The sequence below is a fragment of the Cervus elaphus genome, chromosome 15 (genome assembly GCF_910594005.1).
Source record: "Cervus elaphus chromosome 15, mCerEla1.1, whole genome shotgun sequence".
NCBI classification, from domain to species: Eukaryota; Metazoa; Chordata; class Mammalia; order Artiodactyla; family Cervidae; genus Cervus; species Cervus elaphus.
Window position 1 is genome coordinate 3,414,775 of NC_057829.1, and position 15,675 is coordinate 3,430,449.

Genomic DNA, 15,675 nt, shown 5'->3' on the forward strand with positions numbered 1-15,675 from the left:
ACCAATTCCCAGAGTTTACCCAAACTCGTGTCCATCGAGTCAGTGATGCCATCTAGGCATCTCATCCTCTCCTCCTGCCCCCAACCCCTCCCAGCATCAGGGTCTTTTCCAATGAGTCAACTCTTCACATAAGGTGGCCAAAATATTGGAGTTTCAGCTTCAGCATCAGTCCTTCCAATGAACACCCAGGAATGATCTCCTTTAGGATGGACTGGTTGGATCTCCTTGCAGCCCAAGGGACTCTCAAGAGTCTTTTCCAACACCACAGTTCAAAAGCATCAAGAGTTAGAGGTAAAACATTTGCTGCACTCATAAGGCATTTCTCCTGTGTGAACTCTACAGTGTCAATGAGTATTGGTCCATTGGTAAAGGATTTCCCACAGTCACTGCACTCATAAGGTTTTTCTCATGTATGGACTCTCTGATGATAACAGAGGGCAGAACCAGAGGTAAAAGATTTCCCACATTCACTACATTCAAAAGCCCTTTCTCCAGTGTGAACTTCCTGGTGTTGAGATAGGAAAGACTTATGGCTAAAGGATTTCCCACATTCACTGCACTCATAAGGCCTTTCTCCTGTGTGAATTCTTCAGTATATAATGAAGTGATTTATTTGGGTAAAAGACTTCCCACAATCAGTACACTCATATGGCCTTTCTCCTGTGTAAATTCTCTGATGATAATGCAGGCCAGAGCTAGAGGTAAAATACTTTCCACATTCCCCACATTTATGAGTCTTCTCTCCACTGTGAACTCTCTGATGATAATGGAGGGCAGAGATAGAAGTAAAAGATTTCCCACATTCACTGCACTCATAAGGCTTTTCTCCTGTATGAACCCTCAAATGTTCAATTACATCAGATTTTCATTTAAAGGAATTTCTACATTCAGGGCATTCATAACTCATTTCTCCAGTGTGAACTGTCCATTGCTGAATAAAGATGGAGCTATGGCCAGAAGATTGTGCACAATGATAGCAACCATGGCAATTTTCTCCAGTGTTACTCCTCTGAGGATAAGTGAGGAAAAATTCTTGGCTAAAAGATTTCCCACACTTGCTGCACTTGTACTGCCTTGCCCTAGTATGAATTCTTTGATTTTGAATGAGGGCTGAACTTCCTCTAAAAGATTTTCACAGTCACCACACTCATAAAGCCTGTCACCAGTGTGGACTTTCTGGTGCACAATAAATGATGATCTATACTTGAGTTTCCCCCCACATTTACTGCACACAAAACATTGTCTTTCAGTGTAGGCACTCTGGTCCTGAACAAGTGTGTGTTTGGGCTGAAGACTTTCTTGCATTCTTCCCTGGTACAATGACTTTTTTGTTTTGTAAAGTTTCCATGCAGTGGGTGACTGTATTTGGCTTCTCCCCAATGTGATTGACCTGTTGCTTCAGATGTTCTGAGGTGGCTCAGAAGTCATCCCCAACTTCCTTGCTGGTTAAAGGTTCCTCTTACACATGGAAATTGGAGCTCTTCACAAATGAAAGCCTGTCTACACTGATTATGAATGGTTTATCTTACATGTGCTGCTCCTGGTGCTGTTGAGGGTCTGCACTGAAATAAAATCATTTGCACATGCCCTACAATTCAGTAGTTTCTTGCTGTGTTGTGTTCCCTGCTTCTCAGCCAAATGGACAATGCCTCTCACGACTGGACCACACACTTCACAGGGGTGAGTGTTCTGAGAAGATGAAGGCTTCTTGCAAGTCCTGGCCTGTGACACTCCCACAGAAACACTCTGTTCAAAGGAAGCCTCAATTTCTCCTCTCCACTGCAGAAACCCAGTGAGGATATAAGTTCTCCAGCATCACATCACAGTACAGGCATCTCTGAGCTACATCAAGAAGCTTCCATTCCTTCCAGGTGAAGGACAGGGCAATGGCCTCAAAGGTCACACAACCCTGAGGCGGGTCCCTCAGTGCTGCTGCTGCCATTGGACTCTGGCCAGAGCAGGGCTGGAAGCCATGAAAGTGAAAGTGAAAGTGTTATTCACTCAGATGTGTCCAACTCTTTGCTACCCCATGGACTGTAGCCCATCAGGCTCCTCTGTCCATGGAATTTTCCAGGCAAGAATACTGGAGTGGGTAGCCATTCCTTCTCCAGAGGATCTTCCCAACCCAGGGACTGAACCTGGGTCTCCTGCATTTCAGGCAGATTCTTTACTCTCTGAGTCATTAGGGAAGCCCAAATCAGCTGTATGTGTGTGTGTGTGTGTGTGTGTGTGTGTGTGTATGTGTGTGTGTATACATATACATATATCACCCTCCCTCTCAGATCTCCCTCCCTTCCCCTCCATCTCACCCCTCTAGGTCATCACACAACACTGAGCTGAGCTCCCTGTGCTATACAGTAAGTTCCCACTAGCTATCTATTTTACATATAGCAGTGTATTTATGTCAATCCTAATCTCCCAATTCATCCCACCCTCCTGTTCTCGTGTCACATGTCTATTCTGTAAATCTGCAAATAGAAGATCTTAACAGACCCATCACAAGCAAGGAAATTGAAACTGTAATCAGAAATCTTCCAGCAAACAAAAGCCCAGGACCAGATGGCTTCACAGCTGAATTCCACCAAAAATTTTGAGAAGAGCTAACACCTATCTTACTCAAACTCTTCCAGAAAATTGCAGAAGAAGGTAAACTTCCAAACTCATTCTATGAGGCCACCATCACCCTAATTCCAAAACCAGACTAAGATGCCACAAAAAAAGAAAATACAGGCCAATATCACTGATGAACATAGATGCAAAAATCCATAACAAAATTCTAGCAAACAGAATCCAACAACATATTAAAAAAAATTATACATCATGACCAAGTGGAGCTTTATCCCAGGAATGCAAGGATTCTTTAATATCTGCAAATCAATCAATGTAATACACCACATTAACAAATTGAAAGATAAAAACCATATGATTATCTCAATAGATACAGAGAAACCTTTGACAAAATTCAACATCCATTTATGATTAAAACCCTCCAGAAAGCAGGAATAGAAGGAACATACCTCAACATAATAAAAGCTATATATGACAAACCCACAGCAAGCATTACCCTCAATGGTGAAAAATTGAAAGCATTTCCCCTGAAATCAGGAACAAGACAAGGGTGCCCACTCTCACCACTACTATTCAACATAATTTTGGAAGTTTTGGCCACAACAATCAGAGCAGAAAAAGAAGTAAAAGGAATCCAGATAGGAAAATAAGAAGTGAAACTCTTGCTGTTCTCAGATGACGTGATCCTCTATATAGAAAACCCTAAAGATTCTACCAGAAAATTACTAGGGCTAATCAACGAATATAGTAAAGTTGCAGGATATAAAATTAACACACAGAAATCCCTTGCATTACTATACACTAACAATGAGAAAACAGAAAGAGAAATTAAGGAAACAATTCCATTCACCATTGCAACAAAAAGAATAAAATACTTAGGAGTATATCTACCTAAAGAAACAAAAGTCCTATACATAGAAAACTATAAAACACTGATGAAAGAAATCAAAGAGGACACAAACAGATGGAGAAATATACTGTGTTCATGGATTGGAAGAATCAATATTGTCAAATGGCTATACTACCCAAAGCAATCTATAGATTCAATGCAATCCCTATCAAGCTACCAACAGCATTCTACCCAGAACTAGAACAAATAATTTCACAATTTGTATGGAAATACAAAAAACCTCGAATAGCCAAAATAATCTTGAGAAAGAAGAATGGAACTGGAGGAATCAACCTGCCTGACTTCAGACTCTACTACCAAGCCACAGTCATCAAGACAGTATGGTACTGGCACAAAGACAGAAATATAGACCAATGGAACAGAATAGAAAGCCCAGAGATAAATCCACGAACCTATGGACACCTTATCTTTGACAAAGGAGGTAAGAATATACAATGGAAAAAAGACAGCCTCTTTAACAAGTGGTGCTGGGAAAACTGGTCACCCACTTGTAAAATAATGAAACTAGAACACTTTCTAACACCATACACAAAAATAAACTCAAAATGGATTAAAGATCTAAATGTAAGACCAGAAACTATAAAACTCCTAGAGCAGAACATAGGCAAAACACTCTCTGACATAAATCACAGCAGGATCCTCTATGACCCACCTCCCAGAATATTGGAAATAAAAGCAAAAATAAACAAATGGGACCTAATGAAACTTAAAAGCTTTTGCACTACAAAGGAAACTATAAGCAAGGTGAAAAGACAGCCCTCAGATTGGGAGAAAATAATTGTAAATGAAGCAACAGACAAAGGATTAATCTCAAAAATATACGAGCAACTCCTGCAGCTCAATTCCAGAAAAATAAATGACCCAATCAAAAAATGGGCCAAAGAACTAAACAGACATTTCTCCAAAGAAGACATACAGATGGCTAACAAACACATGAAAAGACGCTCAACATCACTCATTATCAGAGAAATGCAAATCAAAGCCATAATGAGGTACCATTACACGCCAGTCAGGATGGCTGCTATCCAAAAGTCTACAAGCAATAAATGCTGGAGAGGGTGTGGAGAAAAGGGAACCCTCTTACACTGTTGGTGGGAATGCAAACTAGTACAGCCGCTATGGAGAACAGTGTGGAGATTTCTTAAAAAACTGGAAATGGAACTGCCATATGACCCAGCAATCCGACTTCTGGGCATACACACTGAGGAAAACAGATCTGAAAGAGATACCCCAATGTTCATTGCAGCACTGTTTATAATAGGCAGGACATGGAAGCAACCTAGATGCCCATCAGGAGACGAATGGATAAGGAAGCTGTGGTACATATACACTATGGAATATTACTCAGCCATTAAAAAGAATTCATTTGAATCAGTTCTAATGAGATGGATGAAATTGGACCTCATTATACAGAGTGAAGTAAGCCAGAAAGATAAAGACCAATACAGTATGCTAACACATATATATGGAATTTAGAAAAATGGTAACGATAACCCTATATGCAAAACAGAAAAAGAGACACAGATGTACAGAACAGAATTTTGGGCTCTGTGGGAGAAGTTGAGGGTGGGATGTTTCGAGAGAACAGCATTGAATCATGTATATTATCAAGTGTGAAACAGATCACCAGCCCAGGCTGGATGCATGAGACAAGTGCTCAGTCCTGGTGCACTGGGAAGACCCAGAGGAATCGGGTGGAGAGGGAGGTGGGAGGGGGGATAGGGATGGGGAATACCTGTAAATCCATGGCTGATTCATGTCAATGTATGACAAAAACCACTACAATATTTTAAAGTAATTAGCCTCCAACTAATAAAAATAAATGAAAAAAAAAATCCTATTATTTACATATCTTTACTAGCCCATGAGAGGGCTTTGCTGGTGGCTCAGACAGCAAAGAATCCACCTGCAAAGGAGATCTGGGTTCGATCCCTGGGTTGAGAAGATCCCCTGAAGAAGGGAATGGCTACACACTCCAGTATTCTTGCCTGGAGAATCCCATGGACAGAGGAGTCTGGCCAGCTACTGTACATGGGATTGCGAAGAGTCAGACACAACTGAGGAACTAACACTTCTCAGTTTCATTAGCCCATGAAGTCTTCCCTAATGAAACCTATCTTGTAAGTATAGGAAGTACTGGTTGTAATCCATGGATATCAGTCATTTCTCTCAATAAGGGATGTGGGTACCTAGGTACACCCTCAGTTATGTCTTATGAATGTTTTGGGAAAGTGGCTCTTCTCTAAACCTCTCTAAACCCCTCTGGTCACTGATCCTGTGACTGTCTTTTCTCATGAACTTTCATCTTATTGAGCATTATTTGCTAATCGCCTATCAAGTCAAATATATTCCAGGAATGACAATGCAGCATAAATTGAGGTGTAAGTGGGCAATCTTATAACTACTGTCTTTGAATATATGCAGGTAAGTTCATACTCCTGTGGTCCAAATTCTTCCTGCTGAACATCCTCACACTTTGCAGTGAATATTCACTGCAAATATATTTGCCCAATAATGTTGATCTTTGAACATACTATTCTCTGATATATTTTTAGTGACTCATTTTGTTTCAAAGCCATCTGAAAATTACAGGAATAAAATATTGTTCAGTTGAAATTAAGACATGGAATTGTTTACTAAGTTTCATTTCTAGTATGAAATGATCAAATACAAAGAATTTCTCTCTTTTCTCTTATTGGGAAAATTAGTCAACTGGTTTTTTTTTTTTGTTTTTTTTTTTAATAAGTCAGTTACTAGAGTCCAGGGGAATATATCTGTCCAGAGATCTTCAGTATACCTAATAATTACCATACCTTTTATCAATTTATTCAAGCATACAGCTGCTACCTTTTGAGTGAGATGATGGTTATTTATTTGTCATGCAAGTGAATAAACTTACTAACTAGTATGTCAAAATTAGCAGACTAAAAGGTTATTTATATTAGGAATATAGATATAGAAATGATATAGAATAGAATAAATATCTATTTCTATAGATATAGAAATTTTTCACCTCTCCTGCACTCCCACAGAGCCTTGTCAATCAACTACTCCACTAGCACCCTCCAATAGTACTTTCTGAAATAAGAAAATATTCTATATCTGCACTGCTCAATATGGTAGCCGCTAGCTACATGAGGTTCTTGAGCACTTAAAATGTACCTAGTTGGATTCAGGAATGGGATTTTTATTTCACTAATTGTAATGAATATGAATTTTAGGGGCTTCCCAGGTGGCACTAATGGTAAAGCACCCGCCTGCAAATGCAAGAGACATAAGAGACATGGGTTTGATCCCTGTGTTGGGAATGTCCCCTGGAGGAGGGCATGACAAACTACTCCAGTATTCTTGCCTGGAGAATCCCTTGGACAGAGAAGCCTGGCAGGCTACAGTCCATATGCTCACACAGAGTCAGACATGACTGAAGCAACTTAACCCTCACAGAAGCACATATGAATTTTAATTTAAATAGCAACATATGACTGGTGTCCATCAAAATAGTAAGACTGTGCACTAAGATCTGAACCACATTAGCTAATCCAAATGTCTACAGTCAGTGAGAGCATATGGAGCCCTCAGCAGAACTGAGGAAATCCAAGCATCAAATTCCTCCTATGTTCAGTGAGATATTTGGTACCTATCATTTAACAAAACTAGAGAATTTCTGGACACATTCAGCTTGATTAAAGGATATAGAAATTATCCAGCACATTTAAACAATTCCTAAAGCTTAGAGGCTTAGAAATTGAGCTTTAACTCCATATGAATAATTTCTATTAAATACTGTACATGTGTTGACAAGAACACTTTTCCCCCCACTTTGTTCTAAATACAATCTCTTTGTTACAAAATTCTGTGTTTTCCTACAAAGTATTTTCAGTTCTGTTGAGGCTCATCTATTTCCTCAAAGCTATCAATCTCATCCACTCTTCAATTTTATTGACTTAGAATGAATGATTCATCTCTTCAACTTACCAACTACACTTATTACCATCCCCAAGATATTTGGTCTTCTCTTGTATAATTTGAAACAGAAAAGGAAAAAATGTGGTTCAATCTGCTTCTGTGCTGCCACACTTAATAAATTGAATAGAGCTCAAGATAACTGCATCAATTTACCATTCATTCACTCATAATTTTTTTTAATATTGATGATTTTTTATACCTGCACTGGTGCTAAGAATAAGAAATGGCACTGAATAAAACAAAGGCCCTTCTTTGGTAGAGCCTGTATTCTAGTAGAAATGAATGACAGTTCACAAAGAAACAGCTAAATAAATTTGTCAATCCAAAATAAATAATAAAAGGCAAAAAATGTCAATGGTGTGTATACCATATGATATATTGCAATCAAGTAAAGCCAAGTGGCATTTGAGAGGACAACTAACTGCAGTGATGGATTGAACCATAAAGACACCTGGCAAATGGACAGGCTTTGTGGCAGGAGTGCCCTTGGTGTGTACAAAGAAGAGAAAAGAGCATGAAATATGATAGGAGAGCAAAAGTGAAAGGCTATTACAGTAACACAGCAGAATCATTATAAACTTGAACTCATCTGGTGGTTGTGGAAATTAAAAAACATAGCCAAATTGTAAATGTATTTTATATTCACAACCAACAGAGTTTGCTGATGGATTATGAAATGTGACAATAGTCAAGGATAACTCTAAGGATTTGGCCTAAGTAACTGTAAGAATTATAATATCCTGAAAATTGTTTTGTGTATTAAAATGTACTCATGGTCTCTACTCTTAACCAAGTAGAAATTCTTCTCCATATCTCAAGTCCATTATCTTTCCTATTTTCTAGCCATGACTATTTCAAAACTCTATGGCTCAGCCAAAACTTCCTTATACTGAGAAAAGAATCTTTGCTGAATCAGAGTATTTCTAAGCTTCACTATCCTCATCTGAGAAATGAATTTAATAACAGCAACAGTATTAGTGAACACACTGAATATTACCCTCATTGAAAGTAATCTACATCAGGGGTCCCCAACAACGAGGCCACAGGCTGGTACCAGTCCATGGCCTGTTAGGAACTGAGCTGTACAGCAGGAGCTGAGCAGCAGGCAAGTGAGCATAGCTTCATCTGTATTTACAGCTGCTCCTCATCATTTGCATTACCACCTGAGCTCTGCCTCCTGTCAAATCAGCAATGGCATTAGATTTTCATAGGTTGTGAATGCTACCATGAAATGTGCATGCGAGGGGTCTAAGATGCTGTCCTTATGAGAATTATCCCCAAACCATCCTCTCACATCCATCTGTCCATGGAAAAATTGTCTTCCACATAGCATGGTGTCAAAACATTTGGGGAGCACTGATCTACATGGTCAGAAGTCTATCTGTTTCTATTTGTCTAAAACAATAGCCCAAGGTCACATATTCAGCACATAGTAAAGCTAAAATTGGACTCAGGTAATTTGGTTCCTGGACTCATGGACTTTCTGTGTGGCACTACCTTTCATGTGCTTTGTAAGGTTTGAATGCAATGATGCAATTATGTTGCTTAGCACAGTGCTTGACAAATAGTCAAGCTTGACAAGTACCTACACATGTCAGCAATGTGTTGTTATTTTTACTAACAATAAAAATAATTGCTACCTTACCCCATCTACATGTCATATCTGGCTTAGATGTGTACTTCCTTCTTTATCTTCACTAGTTGTACAGCCTGGGCCGGTTTCGGGTCCCCTAAAAATCAACCCATTACACTTTCCTGATCTTTCTTTGCTGTCTCCAACTAAGCAGCATCCCACAATTCAAGTTTTAAACATCATCTCTCTAACTCAGTTCCCAGGAATATGAAGATAATGGGTTACAGCTCATGGATAGATAGGGTAGAATCAGGGATGGCTTGAGAGGGAGGGTCAGGGAAGTGGAAAACTATTAAGTACAGAATTAGGCTCATGAATTATGTTGAGATATGAATTCTGGATTGGGTGGGGATAAAAATTATAAGTATTATTTGATAACAGTGAAGTTGAAACATTTAGTGTGTTTGCAGTGTGTATGTGTGCAGTGTGTGTTTAAATGGGTATGCACACATATACCATACAGTCTCTCCAGCCTCAAAACGTTATGCATTATCCCAGAAAGGAGTATCTTTATAATTCAAATTAATGATAAAAATTCTCTATTTTATTGGTGGTATGAGCAACAGTAGCAGCAAAAATAGAATTTTCTAAATTTTAACTTTCAGAAAAGTATCCTTTTATATAGCAGAATTTGGTCAATTTCAGTAAGAACACTTATTTTAGAACTAATGAATGTTAAACTAAGCATACTGTGGTGATCATTCCACAATACATACAAATATCAAGTGGTTACATTGCACACATGAGACTAATATAATGCAGTATGATAATTATATCTCAACTAAAAGCTAATAAAGAAGAATTAATTTTTACTGATTATTTTACATATTTCTACAGGTTAATGTGTTAGTACAAAATTATTAATATGTTATTTTTCACCTAAACATTCTCCCAACTTAAGTTTTGTCTTCTTAGAGCTATGAGAATTTTGTCATAATTCAGATATATGAATGAAATATCTTTTTCCATTTTGACTCAAAACAGCCTTAGATGTGTGCACTCTCAGTGTATCTTAAGAGAAAAGTGACTTGCAATTTAATATAACAACATCAGTATGTAAATATGCACCAACAGCAGTTTTGTGTATCAAAAGTCAATCAATATTAGATCATTTCATTATCAGATTGTCAGAAAGATTGGTATTTCAGAAGAATAACACTGCATCTGGTCTTACGCAGATATATATGTAAATATTGCATTAAAATGTAATTATATTTTTTCCTCCCTCTAGTAGAGAGAGATGACAACAAATATGTCTGATTAAAATTAATGATATATTGAATAAGTAAAGGTTACATAATTACAATTCCAGTTTAAACAGTGCCTAAGTTACCTGTCAAATATTTACTGCCTCTTTATTAAGACAATTGCTATTGAATTGCTGCTTTACCCACTCTGCTCCTTCCAGTGATAGTCACAGTTATTGTTCAGTCACTCAGTCGTATCCAACTCTTTGCAACCCCATGGACTGCAGCATGCCAGGATTCCCTGTCCTTCTCCATTTCCCAGAGTTTGCTCAAACTCACATCCATTGAGTTGGTGATGTTTGGGAAAGGGCTTTTCTTCTCACAAGAAAAATTGAAGTGCAGTTCAACCATTCAGACCAGTTGAGTCATGATATGTCATACAGAATCAGTTTACTTTCATCTACTTCCATCTTTCATCTCCTTCTCTTGCCTAGCTTGGATAATAATTTGTAGGTTCATAAAATTAACTCATCAACTTTCTCACACAACTTTCCCTTATAATTGAAGAATATAGGTTGAAGGAGGTAAAGGACAGAGACTATATGCGAAAAAAAATTACAGACTTCTCAGAAGTTCAGTTCAGTTGCTCAGTCGTGTCTGACTCTTTGCAACTCCATGAACTGCAGCACGCCAGCCCTCCCTGCCCATCACCAACTCCCAGAATCCACCCAAACCCATGTCCATTGAGTTGATGATGCCATCCAACCATCTCATCCTCTGTTGTCCCCTTCTCTTCCTGCCCTCAATCTTTCCTAACATCAGGGTATTTTTAAATGAGTCAGCTCTTCACATCAGGCAGCCAAAGTATTGGAGTTTCAGTTTCAACATAAGTCCTTCCAATGAACACCCAGGACTGATCTCCTTTAGGATGGACTGGTTGGATCTCCTTGCAGTCCAAGGGACTGTCAAGAGTCTTCTCCAACACCACAGTTCAAAAGCATCAATTTTTCAGCGCTCAGCTTTCTTTATAGTCCAACTCTCACATCCATACATGACTACTGGAAAAACCATAGCCTTGACTAGATGGACCTTTGTTGGCAAAGTAATGTCTCTGCTTTTTAATCTGCTCTCTAGCTTGGTCATAACCCACGCCAGTATTCTTGCCTGGAGAATCCCAGGGACAGAGGAGCCTGGTGGACTGTTGTCTGCAGGGTCGCACAGAGCCGGACATGACTGACGGGACTTAGCAGCAGCAGCAGCAGGTTGGTCATAACTTTCCTTCCAAGGAGTAAGTGTCTTTTCATTTCAGCCTTAAAAAAGTTGTAATTTGCATAAACAGAAGGAAGCTAACACTTTTTCTGGAAGATTATCAATGGAACTCTACAACTGGAGATGAGTTTGCTTTTATTTGTGAACTCAGAATGCTAAAACAATGGAGAATAAATTGCTATTAAATGGTGAGCCAGTGTTTCATTTCAAGAGTTATAACTGCCGAGGAGGTTGGAATACTTTAGTGAGCTCATCAGCAAAATTACCATGTAATAGAAAAATCTACTTAGGAGATCAAATTGCTGTGAGAAAATCCCTTAGTTAACATAGAATACAAATAAATGAAATATGACTGCTTTTAAGGAACAGTGTTAAAAATTATAGTAGTTTGATCCATATCTGTCAGAAAGACTTAAGTGACAACCTTGCATAGCTTGTGCTGTTAGAAATTATAGTTTCAACTCCCTCTGGTCCTTATAAACACAATTAGCTGATTTTGCAAATTCTATGTTAAAATGTGTTGTATATAAAAATATTGATGACATTTAATGCAGTAGTAATCAATAGTTTTTGTCCACATAATGTTACTTCACTTTGCCCATGTTAAAATCAAAGCGATTCCAATATTTAAAATAATATTTTTTATGCATTTATCTTTCCAAATAATAAATTTTAAAAATTCATTATCTTCAGATACAGATACATCTATGACTCACCACTTTATCTGATTGGATGCAATCTACTAAGAATTCTATTTCTTCCATTTTCTATTTACTTTTCTCAATTTCAGAACATGGGGTTTCTGACCTATCTCTAAATTTTGGGGTTTCAACCTTGTGGGGCACTGCTCTTTCCAAAGCATTAGTTTTTCCTTATCTGACAATGTGACAACCAAGAAATTCAAAGAGAACTTAACCCAGAGGTAGGTAACAATCTGAGTTGAAAAGTTGAAAGTACCTTCTTGATTTGGGCCAATTTATTTTTTTTCCCACCTAAAAGCCGATAAAAAGCAAGTTGTATTTTTTTTCATTAACACAATGAATAGATATAAAACATTAAGTTCTTGAATATACTTCAAAAAACAGTCAAGCAAGTTAGTTTATAAGCTTACTTCACTAAGTAATCATTGATAAGTCTAGTAAATTTTTGATAAGAAATCAGAATTTTCAGGCAGGCAGTAAATTACTTCAGAAATGTAACAGAACAGGGATCCAATAAGTTAGAGGCTAGCAGTACAGGCAAGACTATGATTTATATATTCCTATTACAACATAATTGCTTTTGCATTGTGGATTTTTTCCTGACTAATCTTTGATTATATTTGTCAAACATCTCTTGACATCACTCAGAGTATGAGTAATTACAGTGGCAAAATAAAATTCCAAATAATTTGACAGATCACTCTATATGCTATTAGTGAACTTCAGTTATCTTTCAGCAATATGACAGTGATTCACTGACAGTGGAGGCAGCACTCTGAAAAGGAAAGAAGAGGTGATGTGGAATCTTCAAACCTAGGCTCCAAAGCCTGTTTTCCTGCTTACTAGCTGCATACTCTGTGCTAAGTATTTACTTTCTTTGAGCCTCAGTTCCCTGATTCTACAACAGTTGTCTGGTGGCACTTTTGTTTAAACTGTTTATATCTTGCACAATACTTGACACATAGTAGGTCTTCAAACAATAGGATTTTCTTTTCCCCAAGATTATGATTCATAAGAATGAGAACTATATGTGCTCATATTGTTACAATGAATAATTACAAATATCTAGCAACACTGGGAACTCTGTGGAACATTTCACCTCTGGGAATTTAGAGGTAAAAGAAACACAATGAAGAATACCAAGGGTTTTAAAAATTAATTAACAAGAGTAGTAAGTAAGTAAGTTTGAGATGTGTTGATATTATATTGTACACTTTATTAACAATATAACTCCTTTACAACATGGGAACTAGAATAAGAAAATAAGAAATTATAAGTTTTTCTTTGGTGGTGAAAAATCAAAGAGATAAATATTAAGATGTCTTGTACTGTTTCTTAATTATTAATACTGAGGCATAAAGATATTAGGCCTAATATTTAGAACACTGGGCTGAAATCCTCTACTAATGAGCTCCCAAGAAATGTAAAAACGTGACTACATTAAGATATCTTACAAGACATATATGTGAAATCTAGAAAAATGGTATGTGTGTGTGCATGCTAAGTCCTCTAAGTTGTGTTTGACTCTTTGTGACCATATGGACTGTAGCCCGCCAGGCTCCTCTGTCCATGGGATTCTCTAGGCAAGAGTACTGCAGTGGGTTGCCCTGCCCTCCTCCAGGGAATCTTTCTGACCCAGGGATCAAACCCCAATCTGTTATCTCTCCTGCATTGGAAGGCAGGTTCTATACCATTAGCACCACCTGGGAAGCCCAGAAAAATGGCATAGCTGATCTTATTTGCAAAGTAGGAACAGAAACACAGATACGGAGAACAAACATATGAATAACAAGGTGGGACGGAGAGGGTGGGATGAACTGGGATATTGGGATTGACATATATACACTATTGATGAATAAAATAAATAACTAATGAGACCCTACTGTGTAGCTCAGAGAATTCTGCTCAGCACTCTGTGGTGACCCAAATGGGAAGGAAATCCAAAAAAGAGGGAATATATGTATACATATAGTCAATTCAAGAATTAAGTCCCTGGTGGCTCAGTGCTAAAGAATCTGCTTGCATTACAGGAGATTTGGATTCGGTCCCTGGGTCAGGAAGATCCTCTGGATCATCCAGTATTCTTGCCTACAAAATCCCATGGAGAGAAGAGCCTCGCAGGACACAGTCCATGGCATCACAAAGACTTGGATCCAACAAAAAGCTGATTCCCTTTGCTGTACAGTATAAACTAACACAATATTGTAAAACAATTACACTACAATAAAAAATTTTAAATATATACTGCAAGTACATCTCTGCCAAGTTTTCCTTAAATATGTCAGGGAAAGAAATACACTATTTAATGGGTTATCGTTTGTGTGCCTCTGCATAGGTGAATAATTGTATTTGATTTGTCCCTCTGTTCCATTTATTACCCCACATTTTATTATTTCCCTATGCTTTCTCACCACATTATTCTATCTTTAAAACAGAACAATGATTTAGATCACCTGAAATATTAAAACTGTCCTTATTGTATGGCCATAAATAAGCTCCCAGAGGAGTAGTTTAGATCCATTTAATGTCAAACACATTTTTGCAAATAAAAAAATTACTTAACATGCCTGAACATAGATTAAAACAAGGTATACCAAAATCAAAATCAATAATATAAGACCCACTTATTTTCAAAATTCTCCAAGCAAGGCTTCAGCAATACATGAACCGTGAACTTCCAGATGTTCAAGCTGGTTTTAGAAAAGGCAGAGGAACAAGAGATCAAATTGCAAGAATCCGCTGGATCATTGAAAAAGCAAGAGAGTTCCAGAAAAACATCTATTTCTGCTTTATTGACTATGCCAAAGCCTTGGACTGTGTGGATCACAATAAACTGTAGAAAATTCTGAAAGACATGGGAATACCAGACCACCTGACCCACCTCTTGAGAAACCTGTATGCAGGTCTGGAAGCAACAGTTAGAACTGGACATGGAACAACAGACTGGTTCCAAATAGGAAAAGGAGTACGTCAAGGCAGTATATTGTCACCCTGCTTATTTATCTTATATGGAGTGTACATCATGAGAGATGCTGGGCTGGAAGAAGCACAAGCTGGAATCAAGATTGCTGGGAGAAATATCAATCACCTCAGATATGCAGATGACACCATCCTTATGGCAGAAAGTGAAGAGGAACTAAAAAGCCTCTTGATGAAAGTGAAAGAAGAGAGTGAAAAAGTTGGCTTAAAGCTCAACATTCAGAAAACTAAGATCATGGCCTCTGGTCCCATCACTTCATTGCAGATAGATGGGGAAACAGTGGAAGCAGTGTCAGACTTAATTTTGGGGGGCTCCAAAATCACTGCAGATGGTGATTGCAGCTGTGAAATTAAAAGACGCTTACTCCTTGGAAGGAAAGTTATGACCAACCTAGATAGCATATTAAAAAGCAGAGACATTACTTTGTCAACAAAAGTCTGTCTAGTCAAGGCTATGGTTTT